The sequence below is a fragment of the Delphinapterus leucas genome, chromosome 2, assembly GCF_059928025.1.
Source record: "Delphinapterus leucas isolate spDelLeu-1000000601 "Yukka" chromosome 2, BTC_Dleu_Yukka2, whole genome shotgun sequence".
Lineage (NCBI taxonomy): Eukaryota > Metazoa > Chordata > Mammalia > Artiodactyla > Monodontidae > Delphinapterus > Delphinapterus leucas.
Genome location: NC_143130.1, coordinates 126,442,590 through 126,458,547, shown reverse-complemented (window position 1 = coordinate 126,458,547; position 15,958 = coordinate 126,442,590). Strand labels below are relative to the sequence as shown.

General features: G+C 36.7%; 1 pseudogene; it reads left to right on the top strand.

Annotated features, from left to right (window-relative positions):
* Positions 1-3,048: 3,048 nt before the first annotated feature.
* The window catches only part of LOC111173295 (14-3-3 protein zeta/delta pseudogene), a 35,426-nt pseudogene continuing 22,516 nt past the window's right edge, over positions 3,049-15,958 (top strand).

The window sequence follows — 15,958 nt, the reverse complement described above, 5'->3', positions numbered from 1 at the left end:
CTGCTTTAGGTGTAAAGTTAGGTTGTTTATTTGAGATGTTTCTTGTGTCTTGATGTAGGATTATATTGCTATAATCTTCCCTCTTAGAACTGCTTTTGCTGCATCCCATAGGTTTTGTGTCATTGTGTTTTCATTGTCATTTGTTTCTAGGTATTTTTTGATTTCCTCTTTGATTTCTTCATTGATCTCTTGGTTAGTAAGTATTGTATTGTTTAGCTTCCATGTGTTTGTATTTTTTTACAGGTTTCTTTCCTGTTATTGATATCTAGTCTCATACCATTGTGGTCAGAAAAGATACCTGATACAATTTCAATTTTCTTAAATTTACCAAGGCTTGATTGGTGACCCAGGATATGATCTATCCTGGAGAATGTTCCATGAGCACTTGAGAAGAAAGTGTATTCTATTGTTTTTGGATTGAATGTCCTATAAATATCTATTAAGTCCATCTTGTTTAATGTGTCATTTAAAGCTTGTGTTTCTTTATTTATTTTCATTTTGGATGATATGTCCTTTTGTGAAAGTGGGGTGTTAAAGTCCCCTGCTATGATTGTGTTACTGTTGATTTCCCCTTTTATGGCTGTTGGCATTTGTCTTATGTATTGAGGTGCTCCTATGTTGGATGCATAAATATTTACAATTGTTATATCTTCTTCTTGGATTGATTCTTTGATCATTATTTAGTGTCCTTCTTTGTCCCTTGTAACAGTCTTTATTTTAAAGTCTATTTTGTCTGATATGAGAATTACTACTCCAGCTTTCTTTTGATTTCCATTTGCATGGAATATCTTTTTCCATCCCCTCACTTTCAGTCTGTATGTGTCCCTAGGTCTGACGTGGTTCTGTTGTAGACAGCATATATATGGGTCTTGTTTTTGTATCCATTCAGCCAGTCTATGTCTTTTGGTGGGAGCATTTAATCCATTTACATTTAAGGTAATTATCGATATGTATGTTCCTATTACCATTATCTTAATTGTTTTGTGTTTGTTGTTGTAGGTCTTTTCCTTCTCTTATATTTGTAGTATTGAATTTAATATTTAAATCTATGACCCATTTGGAGTTAATTTTTGTGAAAAGGATAACTTGTATATCTATGTTTAGACATTTATTGCATATGGATATCCAATTTTTCCAGCACCGTTTGTTGAAAAGACCATCCTTTCTATATTGTATTGCCTTTGGTCCTTTGTTAAAGATCAGTTGACTATATTTGCATGTGTCTGTTTCTGGCTTTCTATTTTGTTTCACTGATCTATTTGTGTTTTCTTTTGCCAGTGTCATGCTGTCTTGATATAGTGAGTCTTGAAGTTAGGTACTATATGTCTTCCAGTTTTAGTCTTCTTAGTATTGTGCTAACTACTTCACCTTTCCATATAAAAACCTTAAGATTAGATTGCTGATAGCCACAAAATAACTTGCTGGGAAGTTTTGTGAGGATAGTGTTGAATATATAGATCAAGTTGGGAATAAATGACATCTGAACACTGTTGAGTCTTCCTGTATGAACATCAAATATCTCTTCATTTATTTAGCTCTTCTTTGATTTCTTTTATCAGAGTTTTGTAGTTTTCCTCGGGTAGAACTTATAATATTTTGTTAGATTTTTACATGATTTTCCTGATGCTAATATAAATGGTATTATGTTTTTAATTTAAAATTTCAATTGTTTATTGCTGCTATGTAGGAATCAATTGGCTTTTTTTAAACTTTGTATCCTGAAACCTTGCTATTGTCACTTATATGTTCCAGGAGATTTTGGTATAGATAGTCATACCATCTGTGAGCTAAATCCATTTTTTTCCCTTCCATTTCAATATGTATACCCTTTCTTATTGCACTAGATAAGACTTTCAGTTGCTGTCTCTTGTTTCCTATTTTAGGGAGAAAACATTCAGTTTCTTTCCATTAAGTATAATGTTAACTGTACATTTTTGTGAATGTTCTTATCAAGTTGAGGAAGGTCCCCTCTATTCCTAATTTGCTGAGAATTTTTTATCATGAATGGATTTTATTAAATATGTTTTCTTCTTTAGCCTGTTAATGTGGTGGATTATATTAGTTGATTTTCAAATGTTGAACCAGCTGTGAATACCTGTAATAAATCCTTTTTGGTCATGGTGCATAGGTCTTTTTATACATTATTGGACTCAGTTTATTAATATTTTATTGAGGATTTTTGTCAATAGGCAAATATCTTTGATTCCCTTTCCTATGTGAATGATGTCTTGGCTGAATATTTGATTTTTGAGTGGTAGTCTTTGCCCCTTTGGAGAGTAGGGGTAAGAGATGGCAGGTTGTCAGGCCCCTTTGAAACCACTCAGTTCCCAGTTCTCCTTAGCTGCAAAGTCTAGAGTTCTTCTAAACTTTGAGGTAGGAAGGGTGGGAAAGAAACAGTCCATTTTTACAGGGGTAAATTTCCCCAGCCAAGCTTTCACCATTAGTGCAGAGCTTTGATATTTTTCTTAAGAGCCTCTACTTTTGGTCCTCAGGCTGTGGTCAAAAACAATGCACAAGAGAGTTGAATAAGGACTTCTCTCTCTCTCATTCTCTCTCCCTCTCTTAGGAGAGCCTAAAGCCTGAATCCTTATTCATACCCTCTAGTCTCCCTCTGCCTGCTAAATCTAACAGCTGCAAAACACAAAGCTAAGGAAAATTAATTGGCAATTAGCTTCCAGTGAAAGGGAAAGAGAGCAAGACTCATGGTTAGAACAATAACTTCCCAGAATCCCTGTGTCACATTGAAATCTATGTAGCTCCTCTTTTTCCACTTCCCAGCATATAATACATTTCATTTCATGCCTTTTAAATGAAATGGTAAAATGCATCAGACGAGCCGTCATTTTTGGTGTCAGCTATACACAAACTTTACACTTACAAAAGTATTTTACATATGGTAGGGGATTCAATTTAAGCCTGAACTTTACTGACATGGACACTACAGACAGAACTGAAGCAATTTCACGCAGCTTAGTTAGCAGCAGAGGCCTTGGCAGAAGTGCGTGGAAGTGAGCTGTCATTGAAGTGGACAAGTGGAAAAGAAGGAAAATGGCAGAGTCAAGTGATGACAGACAGGACGAGTTCAGTATTACAGGTGAGACAACTCTCAATATCTCCAAAATATTTCAAGGTTTTTTACACGGAACTGGAGATCTTATGGGGATGGCGATTCAATAGCAAAGCCAGGGAAATCCAGTCATTACTCTTAATATGACCCCTTTTAAACACCCAAGTGTGGCTTAGGTAACTCAGGTCACACAGTAGAAGAATGTAGAGAGGAATTCACTTAACAACTGTATTTAACCAGGAAGTAGATCTGCTGTATCTTTTGACACAGGTCTTTTGTCTTTATTCTAGTATCTTTTCTGTGTGTGATTTAAAGAGGAAAATTAATTAACACATTTTAATAAATGTCTCATTATTTTCTTGGAGAATATGACTTTATAAATTATGCAGGATAACTTGATCAAGGGAAAAGAATCTTTAGATGGTCAACAACTGCCCATGTTCATTTATAAGGAGGCACAAGCTTTTTCTCTGTTACTGCTACTGTCTTCCTGACATCCAGCAGACCTTGACAAGTACAGCACATAAGGCTTATCTCTGTAGTGATAGGAGTAGTGCTCTGCTCCTAAGAAACCTTTATAAGCAAGGCTTCAGTTCCACAAAAAAGAGCTGAGACAATCTTACAGCTTGTTCAAAACGTAACTCAGTGTCCTTGCTTCATTTCACTTGGTTTCTGGAAGCAGCCCTGAACCACTTGTTGCTCCAAGTCATCTCTTCAATTCATCCATCAGTATGGGGTACCATTCTTTTATGGAACACCAGATAGCTTAGGGACCAAGACAGAAGAATTTGAAATCTGGGTCTTTCATGCTTGAGAAGGAGTTTTTGTGCTTTTCCTACCAATAAACTCTCAACTTATATTCATTTAGAGTGTTTTAGTTTCTTATATACAAAGAATGGATTTTCCACAGTTGATGAGGAAAGTGAAGAGGAGTGTGAATTTTTGCTGAGCTTAGAGCTAACCTGCTTGAGTGACTAGGAGCATCTTAGAAACACACACTGTCAGTTTAAGAATTTGATGTAATCTTCAGGGGAATAGAATATTATTTGGTCCAGGAAAGATAAGATTTGTTTCATTTGATTTGGTAGATGGTATTACATCTGACAGACAGTAGAGTTGGGAAAAATATAGTTTCTTCTCTTCTCTTTTGACTTGCATAAAGAAAGGATTAAAATAACTATAAAATAATAAATTTTAAATAATATCCTTTTCTTCAGTTATGTAGAAATAGAACTAAGAATGTGAGCTTCATTTGACATTTGACAGCTGAGTTGGAAAATCATTATAACTTTACTAAGATTGATGCAAAGCAGTGTTTCTCAATGTGTTCTGATCAGCATCACCTGGGAAATTGTTAGAAATGCAAATTCTCAGGCTTCACCCCAGATCTACTCAATCAGAGACTCTGGGGTAGATGCCCAACATTCTGTGTTTTAATAAGTCCTCCAGATGATTATGGTGCATCGCTTACTCCCTCAGCCCCTTGAAGTCTTTGTTCAAATGTCATTTCTCAGCGAGGCTTCCACGTCCACTTTATTATATATTGGAACAGCCCAGCCCCTGCCCTTGGCATTCCCTATTTTTCTTACCTTGTTCTGCCCTTGTTTAAATCCATGCATCTAATCACCTGCTAATATAATATCTAATTTATCTATTATGTTTATTGTTTGTGATCTGTCTTCCCTCATCAGAAGGCAAGCCCCTCGAAAGCAGGGGTTTTGTCTGTTTCATTCACTGTTTTGTCCCAAACACTTAGAATAGTGCATGGCACGTAAATAGGTGCTCGATAAACATTTATTGAATGGGTTATTTTGTGAAGTCAGAATTCAGAACAAATCCATGTCTTTCCCAAAGCTCTGAAGCATTTCACACCAGGAGAGCTGAGGTTCCATAGTGACAAGCTCCCCAAGCGCTTCCCCCTGTGCTCTTCTCCTCCCATCTCCCCATCCGCCCCCTGATGCATCCCCACAGCGTCCTACACCTGAGTCATGCTCAGTCGGGTATGCATGTGTCCCCCCACACACACACTCCTCCACCATATGCTATAGCACCAGCACCCCAACCCCTAAATGGTCACTAGAGACCATAACCCTTTCAGGAAAAAAGGTAGATGGTTCACCCCATCCCACAACCCCCTTTAAATTAGTTCTAGTCTCCATTTCTGGTTCTTAATGCCTTTGCTGCTGATTTATTGCTAGGAGCCTGGAAGAAGGTGTTATCGTTCTATTTCACACATGATATACTAATCAAATGTGTATTTTAAGGATCAGTTTTAGAGATAACGCTGTATCTAATTAATTACTGCTTTAGAGGTAGACCCTAAGTGTTAAAATACTCTGCTTTTCTGGAAGGGTAGATTGGAGTCAAATCTTTTGTGTTGAAAGGGGAAATGTATTCATTTTGTTAATGGAGAACATACATAGTGAATCAAGGTGTAATATTGTAACAGTGGAGATTAGGTTAAACATAGGAGATGTTTTATGCCAGTGTCACATTCTCAGTGAAGCCTAATCTGACCACTGTAGGTGAGGTAGCAAGTGCTTTCTTCCCTGTTCTGTCCATTCTTCCTTCCTATTATCATCTCTGCTTTTTTTCTCTTCCAGAACAAGTAATATAACATTACTTCTGTTATATTATACTTTTCTCATTTATTATTTTTGATATTTATTGTCTCTTCCCCCTCCCCACCAAAGAATGTAAGCTTCTCAAGGGATGGTATATTTTTTACTCTCTTGATCAATGCATTGATATTAGTGATAATGAGATAAGGATAACTAAAACTGTGCCTGACACATAGTAGGTACCCAATAAATACTTGTGAATGAATAGAATATACAGTGTTCATATTCTTGCCACTATAAGAGTGAAGAGTTGTGGGAATAGAACCAAATGGAGAAGATAATTCACTTAAGGTTGATGTGGAGAAGCACTTATGCTGTTTGCCCAAGTTATGGGGTTTCCTTATCATACTAATGATTTTTTTTTTTTTTGGCTGCACCTCGCGGCAAGCTCAATCTTAGTTCCCCGACCAGGGATCGAACCCGTGCCCCCTGCAGTGGAACCCGTGCCCCCTGCAGTGGAAACCCCCTTAACCACTGGACCACCAGGGAAGTCCCACTAATGATGTTATAATGAACCACATTACAGGCAAGTAATGTAATTGTAATTAAGAGTGGAGAAACAAGTGTTCCAGCGGGCTCATACACTGGAGGATAGTTAAAGGGGGAGGTTTGGGAGGATCTTTTTTTTTTTTTTTTTTTGCGGTACGCGGGCCTCTCACTGTTGTGGCCTCTCCCATTGCGGAGCACAGGCTCCGGACGCGCAGGCTCAGCGGCCGTGGCTCACGGACCCAGCCGCTCCGCGGCATGTGGGATCTTCCCGGACTGGGGCACGAACCCGTGTCCCCTGCATCGACAGGCGGACTCTCAACCACTACGCCACCAGGGAAGCCCCAATTTCTTCTTCTTAAATTCCCATCACCTCTACGTGTACCTGAAAGTTACACTCCTGTCCCATCAGTAACCCTTATAAGGAACACATTTTTTTCCCAAGTTATCATTTCTTTTGCTAAAGAGAGTGCTAATTGTTGAAAGGACACGTTTAACTTCAGTCATCACATTTGCAGCCTGAGACTAGCTTATGTTCAGGAGATGTTGCTTCAGTAACTAAAGATAACACTGTTAAAGATAGACAGTGTTTAACACTTAAAATTCACCGTGGTAGATTCTGAAAAAATTAAATGAACAGCGAGCCACCATTTTTTGAGACTGTTTTATGTTTTCTCCCTGGGCTTTTCCTGATCATAGCCCAGAAACAAGAAACATAACCATTTTCCCTAAGCTGTGGCTGTTCATCTCAGCTGTCATTGTCCCCCACTCTGGTAAACAAGAATGCACATGAAAGGAGCCATGTTGGCTTCTGTTCTTTGTGAGACTCTAGACACAACTTAGCATCTGGCAGATGAAAAAAAAAATAGTGGGTGTGTGATTTACTAATTATAGATTTCTAAAACAATAGCTATATCAGGAAAACACGTGTTAAGAAAAAGAACAGCAAAGCATAGCTATCCACAAGTTCCTTCAGAGAATCATTCTCATGTTTTAGCTGTTATACTTGAGTGCTTGCTAAAAAAAATCATTTTTAGCAGAAGAAAAGAAAACTGCATCCATAAACATGTCTGTGTGTGTGCCCATGTGAATGAGTGAGGTGAGAGGAGAAGAGGGAGGAGACAGGGAGAAGGAGGCAGGCAGAGAAGTAGAGGAGAGAGACTTTGATGGATTTCCTTTCCAGGAAGTTTGGTTTAAACTTGTTTTCCTGAAAGCAGAAGCCCACCTAGGGACAGCAAAGGTTTAGGACTCACAGATCTTGAGTGACAATTTCAAAGTCAGAAGGGGACACTCCAGTTTTCTTTGCTGAAAGAGTAGAAGTGGGAAGCTTGCACATGGGTTCAACTGTTCGCTTTGGATATCTATTTGCTTTGGATATCTATGTCTCCTAGAACTTAGGAAATGCCTGGATGAGGAATATATATGGAGATGAAAGAGATGTCCAGAATTTTATAGCACTTTTGTAAAATATAAGGGGTTTTCTGTTTCCATATAACATTGAACTTGATCCATATCAATAAGTTGTCTGAATCTTCAAGGAATTAGGGTGTATTTGTACTTGAGGATATAAACAGGGAAATCCATTTCACAGTTGCATATTTTTCTGGTCGAAGCTAACTCAGTGTTAAGTAAAGCAAATTAACAGTGTAAAATATAGCTATTTTCCAGAAATTTATATTTTAAAATGTGATGTCATTAATGTTATTTATTCTTTTAATTCTTCTGTGGTATAATTTTAGGGCTTGATACATTTCATTAAAATATAACAGCGACCATCAGTGGGCAGTAGACATTGTATCTAGTTAACGGCTCTGGCAAATTTAACCTTTGGGGGTAAGGGAAAGGAGGTCATTAACAAAATTTGTAACAATTACTGTTATAGACAAAGGCCTCGGAGCACAGGGTGTGGGAGTGGTCTACTCTAGGGGGCAAACAACAGTGATGTGACTTATCTGTAGAATTTAAAAACAATTATCAAATTAAGTGAAAGTCAGTCTCCTATTTATTATCACCAAAACACTTGGACAACTCTAAATGTCAGTTAATTTAACAGGCCAATTTTCCTAAATAATAGAATCAGTCAAGTGGTGCATGAGGACTGCACTCATAATCAATATGCCCAATTGCTTTCCTAAAACACTTTGAATGTTAAACTGCATCAACCTCCCCTTTGCCCCACCATACTTTTTTTCTACTAAGCCAGGTAGAAGAAAATCTGATCAGTTCATAAATTAATTTCTTTCAGATAACTCTGTTCTAGAAATTTTTCTATCCTCTGTAAAGCCTTGTAGCAGCACTTGTGAACGGAAATCAAGGTTCAGATTTTCACTCTCAGAAAGAAAAGTCACTCATACATCTTTGATTTTATTAGATCCTTGTCAGATGTGGTCTTGAATCAAAAGCAGGCATTATAAAGAAAATACAATATTCTGCAATTCTTCTCCAGAATTAGGTTGGGTAGTTAGAGATTGTACTGGTCAACCACCAATGAGAAAAAGGAAGTATGTGTATCTTGCACATAAGGGTAAATATGACCTTATCAAATGTCAAGGACATTTGGGGATATTTTGCATCCTTAGAATTATGATGGTCAGAGATTTTTCCAGTAGACATTTTTCACAGCCCTGACTGTAAGAATAGTGGTAGATATCTAGGAGATATCTAAGTGGAGAGTTTTGAGGACACGCAAGTGTGTGTGTATGTGTGTGAACGCACGCATGTGTGTAGAGATACACAATTGATTAAGCATGAAATAATGAGAATATATGAGAAGCAAGTTCCATGGAGTATAATAAACTCTGAGTTAGCTTCAGGTCTGTGCTAATAACCTGGGACCCCAGGCCCAAGGAATAGGATGTGAAAGAAGGGCCCCAGTATTCAGAACAGGGAATGTAGGGTGAAATCCATCCAGAACGCCAGGACCTGGTGGAGTTCCACCTTGACAAAAGGAAGACAGGATTCCTGCTAGTGTGGAAGGGGGCCAGGACTCAGACCACTGTCACAACAATGGTCTCTTCCAGCATAAAAACACAAAACAGTTCAGGGATCAAATACATATGGACATTTTTTACCGTTTTGTTAACTAAATATCTTTTCGCTTTCCCATAAATTTCTTTTCCATGCTTTTGAAACATTGGGTCTGATTGCCTTTCCCCTCAGAATAGAAATGTGATTCCTAATTTCTAATGATCATAAAGGCCACAGGTGGGAACTCCAACTTTCTACCAATAAACACAGATTTGGCTTGGTCTGCACTCATTTATCTTCCTGTTAGAATAAAATATATCTAGGAATCTCCTAAAATAATCTTCCCAGTTTTGCTCTAGATCTCATCTCCTCCCTCCTCAGGGAGATTAATGTACTGATCATTTCCTCTTTCCTGTGTCTTCAATTTCTCCCTACCTCCTTCTTTCCAAAAGAATTTAAACAGCCTGAAGTCTCTTACATCATAGAAACACAACAGAGCTAACTCTGCTTTCCTTACCGCCAAATACTCTTAGCCTGCTGTAATATAGCTTTTGTGTCCACTAAGTTACTAAAATTGTTTTCACCAAGATCACCAAATACATCTTCATTGTTATTTCTAGTGGATACTTTTCAACTCTTTCTAAACCGAACCACTGTCGTTCACTCTCTCCTTTAAACACTTCTTGTTTCGTCTTCTAGGTTATACATTGTCCTGGTTTTTCACAGATTTTTCTGATAGCCACTAAACATCTGCTTTGCAGGGTCTTCTATCAGGAATTCCAGCCCCTCCTCCTTTCTTTGCCTTCTTACCTGCACTCCTCCCTTTATCCTCAACACGCCTGCTCTTCTGAAAATCAGTTTTGTTCTTACATACTCCAAGAAGTTTTTCCTGAATTTTGAAATATGCATTCTGTCCAAGTTTATATGTTTTCATAGCACATTTTCCTCAAGTAGTGCTCACCACTGTAGTGTTGTAATCACCTGTATACACACCTGTGTTCCTCATGTTCTTGCTTCTCAAATTATGGCTCACAAACCCTCAGCATCAGCATCGCCTGAGAACTCCTTAGAAATGCAGAATCTTAGGTCCCACCGCAGACCTACTAAATCAGAATCCGCGGTTTAATGACATCCCAGGGTGATTCGTATCCACATTAAAATTGGGAATCTTGGTGTGGTCATATTAGGCACTTGATAAATATTTGTTCAGTGAAATGGAAAAATCCCTGTCTACCCAAGAAATCTGTACAGAAGAAAGCAAATGGGGGGACTTCCCTGGCAGTCCAGTGGTTAAGACTTCGCCTTCCAATGCAGGGAGTGCAGGTTTGATCCCTGGTCGGGCAGCTAAGATCCCACATGCCTCGGGGCCATAAAACCAAAACATAAAACAGAAACAATATTGTAACAAATTCAATAAAGACTTTAAAAATGCTCCACATCAAAAAAAAAAAATCAAGAGAAAGTAAATGGGATGGATTGCCTTAAGGCTAGGATGATGTATTTAAGATGCAACTTAACGGTACCGCTGAATTGAGAAGGCTCTTTTGCTCAGGTGTAGAAGACAATTGCACACAGCTGCTCTGTTTCTATTTAATGAAAAGATGCGGGGGTGGGGGTGTGTGAGTGAGTGTGTGCCGGAGAGAGAGACAGAAAGAGACAAAAAGAAACAGAAAGAAGAGAGAAAGTAAATACAGTTTAGCTAGAGAGCTTTGGAAATCTCCATCGGTTAAACTTCCATTGATCGCAGAGCCCCGTGGTGCAGCTCATACGTGATTGGGTAACTCCTGTCTCAAGTGAAGCTCATGGAAGAAGCAGAATTCAGAAGCTCCTCCTAAGGCAACACCAGGTCTGCTGATTTTTTTTATTCCATTTAAAAATCATAAGAACAGAGGTTTTGTATTTGGTAAACGTTTGCTGCTACGTACTCTTTTAACTTGCAACATGTTCCACAGCCTAATGATAATTCAAAGGGGTCAAACTAGGCCCCGAGGGGAAAATTCAGCCTGTAACCCATTATTGAATAGCCAAAAAGCTAAGAATGGTTTTCACATTTTAAAAGGTTTTTAAGAAAACAAAGAATATGTAACAGAGACCATAAGTGGCCCTCAAATCCTAAAATATTTACTCTCTCTGTCTTTATAGAAAATATGTACTTGTCCTAACTCAAAAATTTACACCAACATCCATAACAGCGTCAGAAGAACCATTTTAGGGCAAAATCGTGCAATGTGGAAACTGTTCAGTAACAGGAAAAGATTTTAAGTCACCACATGCCATCGCTCTGGTGTGAACGTGTACACACACACACACACACACACTCTCTCTCTCTCTAATTTATTATCTACCAGAAACTCCTGGATGTGCTTTTTGGCACAATCATTATCACAGAAAATAAGGAAAATAGAACTTTCCTTAACAATTCCTTGCTTCTGTTTAATGGGTAGTAAAATCTATTTGGTTTGAAAACTAGATTTCACTTAAAGTTTTAGAAAGAAATAATTGTTATGCCAGAATAAAATAACTTTTCAATAAATAAGTGCAGTCATTTCACAATCTTGCCATTTTTTTGGTGTATGTTAGTTTAAAACAATGGGTTCTGGCTTCACTTCATCTGGAACAAAGTGGTAGCTGTGCTTAGGAAAATACTTTATTCCTACCAAGAGAGTAGATTCCTATTACGATCTGATAATCTGATGTAAACATAGTGGCAGTTTGAGCAAAAGATCCCAAGATTTGACTTTGAGTACATTCAAATTATAGGGTGGAAAGGCCTCTTTATAACCCTGTTTGGGGTATGTAAAGAACTTTGTTTTAAAAGTTCTCAATAGTTTGATCATGGGGTACGTGCGCATATGTGTGTAATTTTTGACACATGACCTATTTGATTAATGAAATGAAAAATACTTTTCTCAAAAGGTTAGTTATTTTATGCTATTTTTATCTTTCTGTTTAGTCTGGAAACTGTGGCCTTATATACATGTAAAATTCTCTCTCATCACATTTGGTAGGTAATTTTTTGGAAGCACCTATCGGTATTCATAATTTCTTTGGCCTTCACAAGCTAGATAATTCAACATTAAGTAACAGTGATGTTCAGGGGACTTTCTGGAATAAATCCCTTGTATGTGATCATATGCAAATTATGGAGGGAGGGAATACTCATGAACAATTGAAATTATCCCCTAATTTAAATTTCCCAGATATTTTGTCTTTATTTCAACTTCAATGCTGTGTGCTTATGCATGAAAAAATAACTTTATAAAGTACATGTATCTGTGAATTATTTGAAAAGAGTTTTAATTGCTGGGGTTTCTATGATTAGACTGCAATTGAGTTTATCCCCCTTCTGTTTTATACAACAACATATAATGTGACACAGAGGGTGCTTTTTAAAATTTAAGGAATCATTAATGATGTTAAAAGTTTGATCTTGCCTGTAGGATAGAACAGTCTTGTAAAAAAAAAATATTTTTAAAAATTAGCCTGTGTAACATTCCAGGCTAATTTCTTCCCTATTAGGTAGCATCCCCAAAGTTAAGGTTAGTAAGTACTTTTACCATATCAATTTTAGAGAGGAGCATTGACTTCACATCAGGTATTAATGGTTTTTACATAACATACAGCATGGTCAACTACATTTCTTATTTTTTGTACGTTATCAACACTTAAGTTGTAATGACTTAAATTATACAGTATCTGTTGTATGACTAAAATATGCACAATACTGTGCAAAACCTGAAAGGTAAAGAAAACGAGCGGGTCATGTCTTCAAGGTAAGTTTCATGAGGCCAGGATAATGTCACACTCGTCTTTATTGAGTCAAATCATAATACACAGTCTATACATAGAGAATACTCATTTGATATTGTACATGTTGAATATGAGTGAATTTGTAATGAGTATAATGGGGAGTGGATCTAAGAAAAATGCACAGTTAACCATAATACAATAGAAGCATGAGACTGTAAGTACCTTAGAAAGGTTCAAAATGACGTGAGTGTTTCAAGGAGACAGTAATCATATCAGGTTACGATTGGAGAGGAGAAGAAATCTAGGACGGCTGCATGTCAAAGGAATTTTTGAGATGGCATTGGAGTATAGAATAGTGAGAAATGGGTTAAGGAGCTGTCCAGACAGAGAGAACTCACATGAAAAAGGCACAGATGTGGGAACACATGGCAAGTGTTAGGGGACTGGTAACTGCTTTGGATGGGTTGTAATGTGAGGTACAGATAGGGAGGGCATGGGGAGATTGGGATTTAACATGCTGCTCTGGAATAAGAGAAAAAGGAGTAATTTATATCATCTCTCCTTCTGTAGGATTGCCAAAAGTCTCTGCAATCAAGTATTTAAACAAATCTCCTCAAACAAGCTGACAGTGAAAATTATGTAGCTGCTTTAGGTAAATTGTTCCAGTTTTTAAAAGGCAAGGTTATCAGGTGCTTTAAGTTAAGCCCAAATTTGCTTCAGAGGTAGAAGACGTAACTTGGATAATCCTTTTAGCAAACACATTGTAAAATTCTCTCTTGTATAAGTTTTACTTTTTGTGAATGGAATAAGCTTAGATATTCTTACATGCTCTTAAAGTTAAAATTATTTTACTAATTGTTTGCTTTCTTCTTAAACCATCAAAATACTGGGCAATAAATTTGGTTCTAAGAAATCATGTATTTAGTATACATTTAAATCTTGGTTCCTCATATTTATTTATTCTTTGTTTTTCATATATCATTTGAAAAATTATTTCCTGACCGTACTTTTATAGGGAGTATTGGAGAATATTTCTTGAACACTTGCATTTCCAATATATGGCAATGCTGTCTTATGGCCATTTGAAATTGTAACACAATCATAATGAAAGGAAGCAGATGTTCATTGCCGAGGAGGAACTCTATGTGATGCTAATTCCAAAATATACATCTTCCATATCAAAAAGATATTTTTCATTTCTGCCTTTCTCTATGTGCATTGGAATTTCCTATGTATATTATTCACTGCAGGAAATATAATGTGAGAGGGAATATCATAATAAGATTTAAGTGTCATACCAACAGAATAGTTTTGGGAAATTAACTCAGGAGATTTGAACAGCTGCTGATTTCCTCTTTTTATTATTTCTAGGAAGTGAAATTTACAAACTAGATTTTCCCAAGATGGTTTACAGGTAGCTATTATACTAGGAAAAAATAATAAGGTGCAGGAATCCAGGGAGAAGAAAATACTTGTGTCTAAAAAATATGTTTAAAAATTACTTCGAGTGAAATATTGCCTTCACATCTTAATGAACTTTATTAAGAGATATTTTGATATAATGTAACTTTATTAAGAGACATTATTTTTCTAAAACTCACTTGAATAGGAATAGTTTCCTAGAAAGTCCATGGCATTTATTTGGAGTCAGTGTCCGGTCTTTTTGATTCTCATTTAATGAGGCAGGGTTGAGGATCTTCTCAGGACCGTCTCCTGGAGGCTTGCATGTGGGTTTCTGTGCATCGTCATACTTGGGCAAAAAGCTACAATAATGTTGTAATCCTAAAAACATTGATTGTAAGTTAAGATTAAAAATTTTCCTCATATTTGATTCTCCAATCAAAGGTCAGTTGGTCTGACCTTAGCCTAGCAGAGATAATAATTAAATAATGATAATACCTTAGATTTAGACTAATATTTACAGGTAACATAATTTACATTAATAATGTAAAAACAAAAAGTAACAAGTCACAGAAAATAAAAATAATTCCTTGATATTACAGATAACAATATTATAGGTAACAATTATTTTATTTGAATTTGTGAATTAAGAAAAGAGTGATTAAGTCCCTTAATCTCAGTGAGACTCAGTTTTTTCACCTATAAAACAGACTCTAGTAACCATTCTCTCTTGCTTGAGTTTACACAGCTAATGAGTATGAGAGCTAGGACTCTAACCCAGGACTCTTGAATCCCAAATGATAACAGTTTCTCTTTAGTAAAATGTCAGTTATCCTAGGAAATGACCTTATATGATCTATTCAAAGACTGTTGACTCCAAACTTTCACTTTTCTTTTATTTTCTCATATATTTGAGCTAATTGCATGACAGAAAACATTTGAAAACTAAAACATTCAGTTAGGAATTCAGACGTTTTTGTCTCTGGGATATTCACCACGTGGTAGATGTAGAAACGTAGAATCAAGAAAGTTCTGAACTAACAATTTTGAGAATATATGATCCAATATCCTCATTCTACTGAAGACAACACTGGATTGATGGCTGTCTTTACAAAACACAGCAGGGCTCTCCATGAACCCAATAAAAAATAGAAATGATATTATAGTAATGATATTTTTGGAGGAAATTGTTTTGCTCTTTTGGATTTTTCATTTAAATAGTCCTTTTTATATTTGGAGACCATTTGTGCAAACTGGAAAGCATGTAATTCCAGGGAGTTAACAATCTTGAAGGAAATTACCATTTGAATTCTTTGGCTTATTTTTATTACCAGATCGGTTTAAGAAATTTAATAGACATGACAATGCTGATGTTATGGCCCAACAGGAAACAAGAATATGCTATAGAAACCAGATAGTAAAAAAATAATTGACCTTATTCTTTGTAATGTATGAGTTCTCCACGATCTGCTGGGACTAAAGCACCATTGCCTTAGCTCATGGGCTATGCCACAGCCTGAGTCACTGCTCACAAAGAACTAAGAAATGTTGTGAAATGAGATCAAAGAGCCTGGACTCCAGGCCACTAAAAGGATGTGGGGGGTTTCATTTTGTCATATTAAAGTTTTTCCCTTTAATTTACTATATTTCATTGAATCTAAGATGC